The sequence below is a fragment of the Antechinus flavipes genome, chromosome 2, assembly GCF_016432865.1.
Source record: "Antechinus flavipes isolate AdamAnt ecotype Samford, QLD, Australia chromosome 2, AdamAnt_v2, whole genome shotgun sequence".
In the NCBI taxonomy this organism is placed as follows: Eukaryota; Metazoa; Chordata; class Mammalia; order Dasyuromorphia; family Dasyuridae; genus Antechinus; species Antechinus flavipes.
In genome coordinates this window covers 152,797,431-152,812,265 of record NC_067399.1, presented here as the reverse complement: position 1 = coordinate 152,812,265, position 14,835 = coordinate 152,797,431, and the positions used below count along the sequence as shown (strand labels likewise).

The 14,835-nt window shown below is 34.2% G+C and overlaps 1 pseudogene; it reads left to right on the top strand.

Moving 5' to 3' along the window:
- The first annotated feature begins 703 nt into the window (after nucleotides 1-703).
- The window catches only part of LOC127546505 (la-related protein 1B-like), a 43,980-nt pseudogene continuing 29,848 nt past the window's right edge, over nucleotides 704-14,835 (top strand).

Below are 14,835 nucleotides of genomic sequence, written 5' to 3'. Positions count from 1 at the left end.
TTGAAAACCGAGGTTATTTCCATCCAATTGATGGGATATAACTTCCATGGAGAATATACCAAGGATGCCAGGCCTTAGAAAAGCCTCAAACAATGCTAGCTGGCTATTGGACAGTAATAACAAAATTTCTGAGAATTCAATAGTGGAGTAAAGCTCTAAAATTCAATATTCCTCACCTCCACTTTTAAGACCAGTCTTCAGTGATACTCCAAGCCTTATAATTCAACAATGGGTGCATCTCCATCCCTACCATTCCTCAATTTTACCTCTAAATCACAAAATTAGTATATTAGTTACTTGAAGAACTTGATCTTTGTTTCTTTTTCCTATAAAATTATCTTCTTATTCCTGATTCTTTGCTAAATTCCCGTGGAACTTAGCCCAGTTGTCAGCAGCATATGAATCTTTTTTTCAGTGCTTGGCAGTTTACTTCGAGAGGGGACCTTAGTGTCTGACATCTTATCTTGTCAGATCATCTTCAGAATCTTTCTAAGAAAATTCAAATGGAAGTACTCACTGTAGATTTGGGGGAAAGCCTACCTCAAACTTGTGAAGACTTCCGCTGGTGTAATGGACAGATTGGAGCAATTTGTTTCAATGGCCATGAAGGCAGATGAAGCAAGTACTGTGTAGTACTTAGAACTTGGGTAGATATGGAAGATATAAACATCATCCACTACCTCGCTAGTCATTACCAGTCATCATGATTCCATCCTGCCGTTTGACACTAAAGACTCTGGCAGAGAGAGTAAGGCATTTCTTTTTCTTTGTAGTAAGTTTATTTATTTTTAATGCACATTGCTTTATTAATCAAATGGGGAGATAAAATCAGAGCAAAAAAGAAAAACATGGGAAAAATAAAAAAAACAGGAAAAAAGTGAATATAGCATGTACCAATTTATGTAAATTCAGTCTCCTGAGATCTTTTTCTGCATGCAAATTGCATTTTCTGTCTGAAATTTATTAGGACTGCTTTGGATCACTAAAATTCTGAGAAGAACCAAGCCTTTCATGAGTGATAATTGCTTTTCTTGTTGTAATTGTGTACAATGTATTCCTTGTTCTGCTTGTTTCATGCAGCATCAATTCATGTAAATCTTTCCAGGACTTTCTATAATCAGCTGGTTCATCTTTTTTTTTAAAACAAGAATATTCCATTACCTTTATGCATCACAGCTTGTTCAGCCATTTCCCAATGGATGGGCATCCACTTCTTTTCCAATTCTTTGATATCACAAAAAGAGCTACTATAAACTTTTTTGTATATGTGGGTCTTTTCCCTTCCTTTATGATTTCCTTGGCATATAAACCCAGTAGTGACACTGATGGGTAACATAGTATGCACAGTTTTATAGCTCTATGCCTATGGGCATAATTCCAAATTGCTCTCCAGAATGGTTGGATCATTTCACAACTCCACCATCAATGCATTAGTGTCCCAGTTGTACCATATCCCTCCAACATTAATCATTATGTTTTCCTGTCATCTTAGTCAATCCAAGAAATGTGAAGTGGTGCTTCAGAGTTGTTTTAATTTGCATAATCAATAGAGATTTAGAGCATTTTTTTCCATATAACTGTTAATGGCTTTAATTTCATCACCTGTCTGTCCATATCCTTTGAGCATTTATCAATTGGGGAATGACTTGTATTTTTTCTAAATTTGACAAAGTTCTAAAGATTTTTTCCCAGCTTTCTACTTCCCTTTTAATATTGTTTCTATTGGTAAGGTTGATTTATTTATGCAATTCTGTCTCACTTAAATCCAATTTATGCCCAAATTAAAAGATATAATTATACAAATTTACCATTTCTACCCATCAATGAAGCAAGAGGTGTAAATATACTGAGAGCTGCAGTTACAACTCTGCACACAGGCAGCCCAAGTCATAGAATTATCTTCTTATTGGAAAAAGAATTGGGATTTGGCAGCCTCCTGGATGTCTGAGCAGCTTTTAATGATTGCATTGCTCATCCCTGTGTGTATGTTGGAGGCTAGAAAAGTTTTCTCCAAATTTTTCTGTTTATCCAGTCCTAGACTGATTATGATAGCAAACATGGATTCCATCCTACAATAGAAACACAAAAAAACTTACAAAAACTTCTGCAAAGTTGATTCTGCTCACTACTGATATGTGAAATGTATGTTCATTTATAGACAACACAAAATCCTATCTGCTTGAAAGACAAACAGCTCTTGTTGGAGAGAAGTCAACAAGTTTATTTCCAAATAGCATCCTTGAATGAAACAAGGCTGGTAAATGAAGACCAGCTTACTAAAGTGGTAGTTGGACACATGCTTTTCTGGAGTGGCTACAATGAAAGAGAGTGCTTTGAAGCTGATGTAAGTTTTGAAAACAAAGCTAATTCAGTAAACAAGCCTGTAAACTTACCAAAAAGACTGAATGATGGGCTTATGAAAATGTGATTGACACTTGCTGGAATGCCATGGCCCCATCAACAATGCTTATACTCTCTTTAGCATATGAAGAAATGGACATGTGAAAACAGGACTAATGATTAATCTTTATATCACACTTGATTCATAAAATCATATAAAGCAAGGAGCTAATATCATGATTATTGTAACATCCTATAGATTAAAAAAAAAACTCAGAAACTCTGAAAAGTTAAATGATTATTCACAAATTATACCTAACTCTCCCAGATCCAAATCTGCCATTATTTCACTTCCCTGCCTATCTGGGGAATCATGGTAGATTTGGGACAAAGGACCCGGGTGTTTGGAAATATCTTGGTAAAGTGAAATGTTGGATTTGAAGACAAAGGAGCTGTATTCAAAACTCAGTTTTGCTACCTCTCTATATGATCTTGACCAAGTCTGTGACCATTTGAGGGAATTAGTTTTCTGGTTTATAAAATGAGGAAATTAGAGTAAATGAACTCTAATGTGTCTTTTGAATCTAAAAATATGATGCTGCAATATCCTATCTGACGCTTTATCTTTGCAAACTATTTTAAAGGCAATTAATAAAAGAAATTGAAGGGAGGGAGGCTAATCTGAAATTTTAGCCCAATTTCTTCAATTGTTGTTCAGTTGCATCTTAAATATAATGACCCTATTTGAAGTTTTTTGGGCAAATACACTAAGGTTGTTTGCCATATCTTTTTCCAGCTTATTTTACAGGTAAGAAAACTGAGGCAAACAGAATTAAGTGACTTGATGAGATTCACACAGCTAGTGTCTGAGGCCAGATTTGAACTCAGGAAATTGTTCTGACCCAGCATTCTGTCCATTGTGTCAACAATTTCACCCAATTCCTCCTAACTGTTTAAGTTGAGCATTAGCTATTGTGATCCCATTAAGATTCAGGATTAGATTTAGGAATCTATCTGCAAAGGGAAAATCAGGAATTATATGAGCAAAACTATAAAACACTTTCCACACAAATAAAGTCAGATCTAACCAATTGGAAAAATATCAAATGCTCTTGGATAGGGTGAGCAAATATAATAAAGATGACAATACTACCTAAACTAATCCATTTATTTAGTGCTGTACCAATTAGACACCCAACAAACTATTTTAATGATCTAGAAAAAATGACAACAAAGTTCATATGGAAAAACAAAAGGTCAAGAATTTCAAGGAAATTAATGAAAAAAAAAGTCAAATGAAGGTGGCCTAGCTGTACCAGTTCTAGAATTATATTACAAAGCAGCAGTTACCAAAACCATTTGGTATTGGCTAAGAAATAGACTAGTTGATCAATGGAATAGGTTAAGTTCAAAGGGCAAAACAGTCAATAGCTTTAATAAGTTAGTGTTTGACAAACCCAAAGACCCCAGCTTTTGGGATAAGAACTCACTGTTTGACAAAACTTTCTGGGAAAATTGGAAATTGATATGGCAGAAACTAGTAATTGACTCACACTTAATACCATACACCAAGATAAGCTCAAAATGGGTTCATGACCTAAGCATAAAGAATGAGATTATAAATAAATTAGAAGAACATAGGATAGTTTACCTTTCAGACCTGTGGAAGAGGAAGGAATTTATGACCAAAGAAGAACTAGAGATCATTACTGATCAAAAAATAGAAAACTTTGATTATATCAAATTGAAAAGTTTTTGTACAAATAAAACTAATGCAGACAAGATTAGAAGGGAAGCAATAAAGTGGGAAAACATTTTTACAATCAAAGGTTCTGATAAAGGACTCATTTCCAAAATATAGAGAGAATTAACTCTAATTCATAAGAAATGAAGCCATTTTTCAATTGATAAATGGTCAAAAGATATGAACAGACAATTCTCAGATGAAGAAATTGAAACTATTTCTAGCCATATGAAAAGATGCTCCAAGTCATTATTAATCAGAGAAATGTAAATTAAGACAACTCTGAGATACCACTACACACCTGTCAGATTGGCTAATATGACAAGGAAAGATAATGTGGAATGTTGGAGGGGATGTGAGAAAACTGGGACACTGATACATTGTTGGTGGAACTGTGAATACATCCAGCCATTCTGGAAAGCAATTTGGAACTATGCTCAAAAAGTTATCAAACTGGGCTTACCCTTTGATCCAGCAGTGTTACTACAGGGCTTATATCCCAAAGAGATTTTAAAGAGGGGAAAGGGATCTGTATATGCAAGAATGTTTATGGCAGCCCTCTTTGTAGTGGCCAGAAACTGGAAACTGAGGGGATGCCCATCAATTGGAGAATGGTTGAATAAATTGTGGTATAGGAATATTATGGAATATTATTGTTCTGTAAGAAATGACCAGTAGAATGATTTCAAAAAGGCCTGGAGAGACTTACATGAATTGATGCTGAGTGAAATGAGCAGGACCAGGAGATCATTATATACTTCAACAACAATACTCTATGATGATCAATTCTGATGGATATGGCCCTCTTCAACAATGAGATGAACCAAATCATTTCCAATAGAGCAGTAATGCATTGAACCAGCTACATACAGCAAAAGAACTCTGGAAGATGACTGTGAACCACTACATACAATTTCCTATCTTTGTCCACCTGCATTTTTGATTTCCTTCTCAGGTTAGTTTTACTTTATTTCAAAGACTCATTCTTTTTGTACAGTAAAATAACTGTATGGACATGTATACATATATTGTATTTAATTTATACTTTAACATATTTAACATGTATTGGTCAACCCCCCATCTGAGGAAGTGGGGTGGGGGGAAGGTAGGGGAAAAGTTGGAACAAAAGGTTTTGCAATTGTCAATGCTGAAAAATTACCCATGCATATATCTTGTAAATAAAAAGCTAAAATAATTTTTAAAAAAAAGATTCAGAATTAGTAATAGTCAAAATTCTGGTCAAGATGGCAGAGAAGACACACACATCTATCTAAGCTCTTTCGTGCCCTCAGAATACTTTTTTTCATGATACTGCCTTGTAATTAGTGCTTGACTGAAAAAAGCCATGAATACATTACCAACAGGAGATATCCTCGAAATTCGTCAGAAAAGGTCTGTTTTTGCTTGCAGGCGGGGATGGTTAGACCAGGTGCAGATTGCAAGAAGGCAGCAAGAGCACAGAAGGCAGCTCACAATGAGCAGCCTGGAGGGGACAAGGTGTAGTCACAGCCATAGAAAAACTTGCAAGGAGAACTTTACCCAGTGTGAATTTCTTTGCCATGGCAGCAAGCCAGTAGATCAGCAGAGAAGTTGCGAACACAAGGGGTAAAGACTTCAATCCTGAAACACCGGAGTCTCTTGGCACCTAATCACACCCACCCAACACCCAGAGTGACTCAGACACTAAGAATCCCAGAGAGTGGCCACTGTGCAGGCAGCACAGTCATTCATGATCCACTGCTGCTTCACTGCTATCTCCTGTAGTTTGTAGAGGAAGCTTGGTAACACCACACTGTCCAAAAAGTGGATCACATTTGCTGTTTTTGTTTGTTTGTTTTCTTTGATTCTTTTTTGTCAAAATAAGCAAAAAATTAAAGCGTACTCTATGGATAGCTTCTATACAGAGACAGACTTCAAACCCTGAGGAGACTAAAAACAGAGTGTTTCCAGATGAATCCCCAAAGGGGTATATGATCTGGTCCCCACAACACAAAACTCTCAAAGAAGTTTTAAAGAAGAAATTTAAAAGGCTCTTACAAGAGAGCTAGAAGAAAAATGGGGAAAGGAAAGGGAATCTTGGCAAGAGAGTCTGAATAAGTCATCCCACTCATTTAATGATAGAGTGGATAAAGAAATCAAATCCCTGAAAAACAGAATTAGTGAATTGGAAAAAGTAAACAATACCAAGGAAAACAGAATTAGTCCATTGGAAAAAAGAAAATAGCTCTCTAAAAAATAAAATTTGCAAAATGGAAAAAAATTCCACAGAACAAAATGATTCACTTAAAAACTCAATTGGACAATTACAAAAAGAAATAAAAAAGTAAATGAAAATAATTCATTAAAAATTAGAATTGAACAAATGGAAATGAATAACTTGAGGAGACACCAAGTATCAGTCAAGCAAAACCAAAAAAAAGGAAACAATGGGAAAAAATGTTAAATATCTCCTTGGGAAAACAACAGACTTGGAAAGTATATCTAGGAGAAATCATCTGAAAATTATTGGACTTCCTGAAAATTATGGTGAAAGAAAGAGTCTAGACACTATTTTCTAGGAAATCATTAAAGAGAAACGTCCAGATGTTATAGAAACAGAAGGTAAAATAGACATTGAAAGAATTCATCAATCACTTACTGAAAGAGACCCCAAAATCAAAACTCCAAGAAATATTGTGACTAAATTCCAGAATTATCAGACCAAGGAAAAAATACTACAAGCAACTAGAAAAAGGCAAATCAAATGTAGAGGAGCCACAATAAGGATTACTTGGGATCTAGCAGCGTCCACATTAAAGGATTGAAGGGCCTTCAATCTGATATTCTGAAAGGTTAAGGAACTTGGCATACAGCAAAGAATAACTTATCCAGCCAAAATGAGCATTTTTTTTTTCCAGGGAAGAAGATGGAAATTCAATGAAATTGATGAATTTCATCTATTTCTGATAAACAAAAAAGGAACTAAACAAAAAGTTCGATCTCCAAATATAGGACTCAAGAGAAACATAAAAAGGTAAAAAGAAATCTTGGGAACTACATTTCTGTTAAGAATATACATAAAGAACACATGTATAATTTGGTTTTACAGTTATAATATAAAAAAGAAACTAGAGGTGGAAAGGAAATTGTACCAGAAAAAGTGTAAAGTGGGGGTACTACATCTCAGGAAGAGGAAAGGAAACCTATTATATCTGAGGGAAAGAAGGGAGAGGGATGAATGCAGTGTGTATCTCACTCTCATCAAAATTGGCTTAAAGAGAAAAATATTAGGCATATTTGATCTAAAGAGAAACTTCTCCCACCTCATTGAAAAGTGGGAGGGGAAAAGTGAAAAGGGATAAAGTAAGCTAAGCAGAAGGGAATGCAGAAATTGTGAGGAAAAAGGGCAAGAAAAGGGGAAGAACTCTAAAGTGGGGGAAAGGATCTTTAAAACGGAGGGTTATGAGAGGCAAGTGGTGTTCACAATTTTAATACTGGGAATGGGTTCAGGGTAAAGGAAAGGAGAAAAACATAAGTAGGGGTTAACAAGATGGCAAGAAATACAGAATTAGTTATTTTAACCATAAATGTGAATGGGGTAAACTCCCCCTTAAAGTGGAAGTGGATAGCAGACTGGATTAAAAGCCAGAATCCTACAATATGTTGTTTACAGGAAACACACTTGAAGCAGGGCAATACATACAGAGTAAAGGTAAAAGGCTGGAGCAGAATCTACTATGCTTCAGGTGAAGTAAAAAAAAAAAAAAAAACAGGGGTGGCCATCCTGATCTCAGATCAAGCAAAAGCAAAAATTGATCTAATTGAAAGAGATAAGGAAGGGCACTATATCTTGCTGAAGAGTAGCATAGATGATGAAGCAATATCACTATTAAACATATATGGACGAAGTGGTGTAGCATCTAAATTCTTAAAAGAGAAATGAAGAGAACCGCAAGAAATAGACAGCAAAACTATAATAATGGGAGATCTCAAGCGTCTACTCTCAGAATTAGATAAATCAAACCACAAAATAAATAAGAAAAAAGTCAAAGAGGTAAACAGGAACCTATACAAAAATTGACCATATAGTAGCACATAACACCCTCAAATTCAAATGCAGAAAGGCAGAAATAGTAAATGCATCCTTTTCAGATCATGATGCAATGAAAATTACATTCAATAAAAGCCAGGGGAAAATAGACCCAAAATAATTGGAAACTTAATAATCTCATCCTAAAGAATGATTGGGTGAAACAGCAAATCATATACATAATTAACAATTTCATCCAAGAAAATGACAGTAATGAAACACCATACCAAAATGTGTGGAATGCAACCAAATAGATAATGAGAGGAAATTTTATATCTTCTAGAGTCCTTTTTGCATAAAATAGAGAAAGAGAAGGCTTGCAACTAAAAAAGCTAGAAAAGATACAAATTAAAAACCCCCAGGCAAACACTAAACTTGAAATTCTAAAAATAAAAGGAGAGATTAATAAAGTTGAAAATAAAAACACTATTAAATTAATAAATAAAACTAAGAGTTGGTTTTATGAAAAACACAACAAAGTAGATAAACCATTAGTAAATATGATTTAAAAAAGGAAGAGGAAAATCAAGTTTTTAGTCTTAAAAATGAGAAGGGAGAACTCACTACTAATGAAGAGGAAAATAGAGTAATAATTAGGGGTTACTTTGCCCAATTTTATGCCAAAAAATTTGAGAACCTAAATGAAATGGATGACTACCTTCAAAAATATAGGCTGCCTAGATTAACAGAGGAAGAAGTAAATTGTTTAAACAGTCCCATTTTAGAAAAAGAAATAGAACAAGCTATTAATCAACTCCTTAAAAAAAAATCCACAGGACCAGATGAATTTACATGTAAATTCTACCAAACATTTAAAGAACAATTAACTCCAATGCTATATAAACTATGTGAAAAAATATGGATTGAAGGAGTCCTATCAAATTCCTTTTATGACACAGTCATGGTACCTAAACCAGGTAGTCTGAAAACAAAGAAAGACAATTATAGACAAATCTCCTTAAAGAATATTGATGCAAAAATCTTAAATAAAATATGAACAAAAAGATTACAGAAAATCATCCCCAGGATAATACACCCTGACCAAGTAGGATTCATACCAGAAATTTTAGGAAAACTATTTGCATAGTTGACTATATCAATAACCAAATTAATAAAAACGATATGATCATCTCAATAGATGCAGAAAAAAGCATTTGATAAAACCCAACATCCATTCCTAATAAAAACCCTTGAGAGTATAGGAACAAATGTACTTTTCCTTAAAATAGTCAGGAACATCTATTTAAAACCATCAGTAAGCATTATATGTAAGATAAACTGCAACCATTCCCAATAAGATCAGGAGTGAAACAGAGTTGCCCACTATCACCATTATTTTTCAATATTGTATTAGAAATGCTAGCTTTGGCAATAAGAGTTGAGAAAAAGATTAAAGGAATTAAAGTAATGAGGAAGCCAAAGTATCACTCCTTGCAGATGATATGATGGTATACTAGGGAACCCTAGAGATTCTACTAAAAAGCTATTAGAAATAATCCACAACTTTAGCAAAGTTTCAGGATACAAAATAAATCCACAGAAATCCTCAGCATTTTTATACATCACCAACAAAATCCAACCACAAGAAATACAAAGAGAAATTCCATTCAACTTAACTGTGGATAGCATAAAATATTTGGGAATCTGTCTACCAAAGTAAAGTCAGGAATTATATGAGCAAAACTACAAAACACTTTCCACATAAAGTCAGATTTAAACAATTGGAAAAATATTAAGTGCTCTCGCTCAGGCAGAGCTAATATAATAAAGATGATAATACTACTTAAACTAATCTATTTATTTAGTGCTATGCCAATCAGATTCCCAAGAAATTATTTCAATGCCTAGAAAAAAATAACAAAAAATTTCATATACTAAAACAAAAGGTCAAGAATTTCAAGGGAATTAATAAAAAAAAAATCAAATGAAGGCAGCCTAGCTGTATTTGATCTAAAAGTATATTATAAAGCAGTGGTCACCAAAACCATTTGGTATTGGCTAAGAAAAAGACTAGTTGATCAGTGGAATAGGTTATATTCACAGGACAAAACAGTCAATAACTAAAGCAATCTAGTGTTTGACAAACCTAAAGACCCCAGCTTTTGGGATAAGAACTCACTGTTTGACAAAAATTGCTGGGAAAATTGGAAATTAGTATGGCAGAAACTAGTAATTGACCCACACTTAACACCATACACCAAGATAAGCTCAAAATGGGTTCGTGACCTAAGCATAAAGAATGAAATTATAAATAAATTAGAAGAACATAGGATAGTTTACCTCTCAGACCTGTGGAAGAGGAAGAAATTTCTGACCAAAGAGGAATTAGAGATCATTATTGACTACAAAATAGAAAATTTTGATTATATCAAGTTGAAAAGTTTTTGTACAAACAAAACTAATGCAGACAAGATTAGAAGGGAAGCAATAAACTGGGAAAACATTTTTTTTACAGTCAAAGGTTCTGATAAAGGCCTCATTTCCAAAATATATAGAGAATTGACTCTAATTTATAAGAAATCAAGCCATTCTCCAATTGATAAATGGTCAAAGAATATGAATAATTTTCAGATGATGAAATTGAAACTATTTTTACTCATATGAAAAGGTGATCCAAATCCTATTGATCAGAGAAATGTAAATTAAGACAACTCTGTGATATCACTACATACCTGTTAGATTGGCTAAAATGACAGAAAAAGATAGTGATGAATGTTGGAGGGGATGCAGAAAAACTGGGACACTGATGCATTGTTGGTGGAGTTTTGAACAGATCCAACCATTCTGGAAGGCAATTTGGAACTATGCTCAAAAAGTTGTCAAACTGTGAATACCCTTTAATCCAGAAGTGTTACTACTGGCTTATATTCCAAAGAGATATTAAAGAAGGGAAAGGGACCTGTATGTGCCAAAATGGTTGTGGTAGCCTTTTTGTAGTGGCTAGAAACTGGAAATTGAATGTATGCCTATCAATTGGAGAATGGTTGGGTAAATTGTGGTATATGAATGTTATGGAATATTATTGTTCTTTAAGAAATGACCAGCAGAATGAATACAGAGAGGCTTGGAGAGACTTACATGAACTGATGCTAAGTGAAATGAGCATTACCAGGAGATCATCATACAGTTCAACAATAATACTCTATGAGAATGTATTCTGATGGAAGTGGATATCTTTGACAAAGAGAAGATCCAATTCAGTTCTAATCGATCAATAATGGACAGAATCAGCTACACCTAGAGAAGGAACACTGGGAAATGATTGTGAACTACTTGAATTTTTGTTTTTATTCCCTTATTTTTACTTTCTGAATTCAATTTTTCTTATGACAAGAGAACTGTTCAGATCTGCACACATATATATTTAAGATATACTTCAATATATGTAACATGTATAAGACTGCCTTTCATCTAGGAGAGGGAGTGGAGGGAGGGAAGAGAAAAGTTGGAACAGAAGTAAGTAATGTTGTAAAAATTACTCATGCATATGTTCTGTCAATAAAAAAGCTATAATTAAAAAAAAAAGATTTAGGATTCATAAACCAGAAGTCTGTTTTCTATGTCCCCAAATAGAAAGTCAAATTGCTTCTCTGATGCTGTATAGATTCCATAATTATCTATTCATGATCTAAAGATGCTTATGTTCATTAACAGCAACAATGCTCACAATAGTTTCAAGCAATCCTTTCTGAATACATAATTTTCAAAGTGTGTTTAGCGCATTGGATAAATAAATGGAAGGATGGATGAATGAATGAATTTGGATACATAAATAAGAAAGGTTAATACTGCAAGTAGTTAAAATTTGGGACTATTACTTTAAAAATATGTAGAACTTTGCAAGGTTCACATGTGCTTTCTGTATTCTTTCTCCTTTTCTTCACACACAATTATAATGCACAAAGAATAGTGTAAGACCTGTCACCAACTGAATAAAAGATTAATGATTGTCAGTCCTTTTTAACTCCATTAACAATTATGTAGTTGGCAAAAGATACCAAGTGCATATTGAAGAGCTATATTTTTGTAAACTTGGTTTGCCTCCTGTTGGCAGTGTGGGCACTAGGGAGATATTTCTACCATGTAGGTCATATGGTAGCTTTGCTGTATCAAGAGGAATTGATGTTTGACAGCACAAGCTACTTGAAAGGGGGCAATATATAAATGCTATTGTCAAGGGTATAATTCATGCCTAAATTTATGGTGTAGATACTTCTCTGCTTTTTCAAGGCTTCTGCTTCATTGAGGTATTAGCATAGGTTATTCACTTTTTTCCACAAGTACTTTGCTATTTTTTCAATACATGAGATTAAATTGTTTTTGCACATATGATTATGTTTAAGATTAATAGGGAGTTAATACGACCGATTAATCAAAACTCTTCATTTCTTGGGACTAAACAAAACATACATCTCAAATTACATGGATTTTTTTTTTAACAATGGTTCCTATCTGTGTTCTGAATAGCACTATTTTTTACATTTGGCTCTGAATTCCAGGCCTGATGCACTCTTCTTGAGGTATACCAGTGTTTCCAGCTCCTAGAGTCAGACTCTCCATGTGCCTTTTCATTATTCTGACTTTGAAAATATATACAAAGATCCCACAGACTGCTTCCATCAACATCCCAAAATATGAGAGATAGCTTCTACATTAGGAGGCCACTGCTTTTTTTCTTGCCATCAGTCAGTCCATGCTGAGAACCAGGGGCTATTAGATATATTGCATCTGACCTCTTTCTGCTTAATCTTCCTTGTACATACCACACATGTAATAAATATTTGTTGAATGAAGAATACATTCTCCAAAAGAAATAGAAATTAGGGTGGGAATGAAGTCTCCAAAAACCTTGTTTTAGGAATAGCACAGTTCTCATAGCCTTTGAGTACCTGTCCCCTTTGTAATTCCAGAGCTAATAACTCATACCATGCTATACCTTCTGTGCATACACACAAACATGTTTATGGGTAATATTCTTATATTTTAAATTTACATGTAAACAAAATATAAAACAAATTTTATATATATATATATGTAGTAATTTTGATTTCCTTTTTCTCATGTTACCTATTTCAGGGAAGTTTTGCCCCAATAATTTTCCTGACCTGATAACTTAAAAACACCTGCTGCTGATTCAAGATAGAATGGCAAAATACACCCCGAAGGACTTTTTAGTCTCATAATGGCAAAGAAGATTATCAGGAAAAACAGCAGGGCCTTCTTAATCCATAGAAAGAAAGACATGTTTATATGTATATTATAAATATTAAAAGAAAAACATCTGGATATATATCATGTGAAAAGTTCATGCTGTGAAAGAGATTGCTGACTCATAATGCAAAGGCTGTTAGTGATTTTAAGCCAATTTTCCACAATCAGAGAAAGGTAGAGGGAAAAATCATCTAATCTAACTCACTTATTTTGTAGAAAAGAAACATAAGATCTACAGAGAGCAATTATCTGTCCTTAAATGCCACATGATAAGCAAACACATTGTCCTTAGCCTAGGCTCTGGGATTCTGATCCATTTAAGATATTGGCAATAAAAGGCTTGGATCCTAAGCCTAGCTTTTTCACTATTTACTTAGCTTGCTCTGAGAAGTACTTTGGTGAAGTGAGTAGGGAGCAAACTCCAGAGACAAGACTTGCTGTGTTTTGAGTTCTACCAGTGACACATTCTAACTCTATAATCCTGGGGAAGTCATAAACTCTCAGTGCTCTCAGACAGCTCATTAACAGGTAAGTTGCAAAACAGTTGTCAATTTACATCAATAGAAAGGTTTTCTTAGAAATATCTAAGAAATCACAAATATAGATGGAATTAAAAATTTCTGGTATTAGCATGAGATAAATTGGTCAAAACCAATGTGTTCAAAACAATATGACTTCCCCTTAAATGCATACCCAATGATTTCTAAACTATTCCCTTTCCATGGCAGATGGAAATAAACTTGGCTATTTTTCAGCTTTTTCTGTTTTTTTGTCTGAATGGATTCTAAACCAGTCTCTAACAGAAGGAAGCAATTTATTTGGATTGGATTTTGCAAATTATATGTCAGACAATTCTGAGTAGATGTAATTCCCAAAGTAAACTAGAAAATAAAAATTTAAAATTTGTTTAACTCTGAAATTATAAACTTTTTTTAAAAAAGGAATTAAAAATCATTTCACTGTTATATCCAGTTGGTTTGAGAGATCTCAAATATTTTGGAAGCTCCACATACTTGGTGGCGCTCATGTTTGTAGGGCTCATGTTCTCTGGAGACTGTGTCTAGCAGTGGGCCAGAGGCTAGGCATTTTTCTTCCAGATCTCGGAAAAAAATAGATCCCTACAGCTGTAGGTGACTATGGAACACAGAGAGGAAAACCTCCCTGCATGAATACACAAAGCAACACAAAAGGATTAAAAGATATGAGTCAAAGTTGCCAAATGAAAGGATTGCACAATCCATGAGAAAACATCCTGCTCACTCATGTGCTAGTTCATGGTCAGGTTATGGTCAGCCTCTTATTATGATGTGTCTACCTAAAGGTTTATAGAGGCAAAGATACTTTGAGACCATCAGACACTCTCCTATTTCCCTCTATGAAATTTTAATGACTTATAGGTCTAAGTCTTAGGGTACCTAAGTGGTACAGTTGATGATATACTATGTTTGAACTCAGGAAGATTTATCTTCTT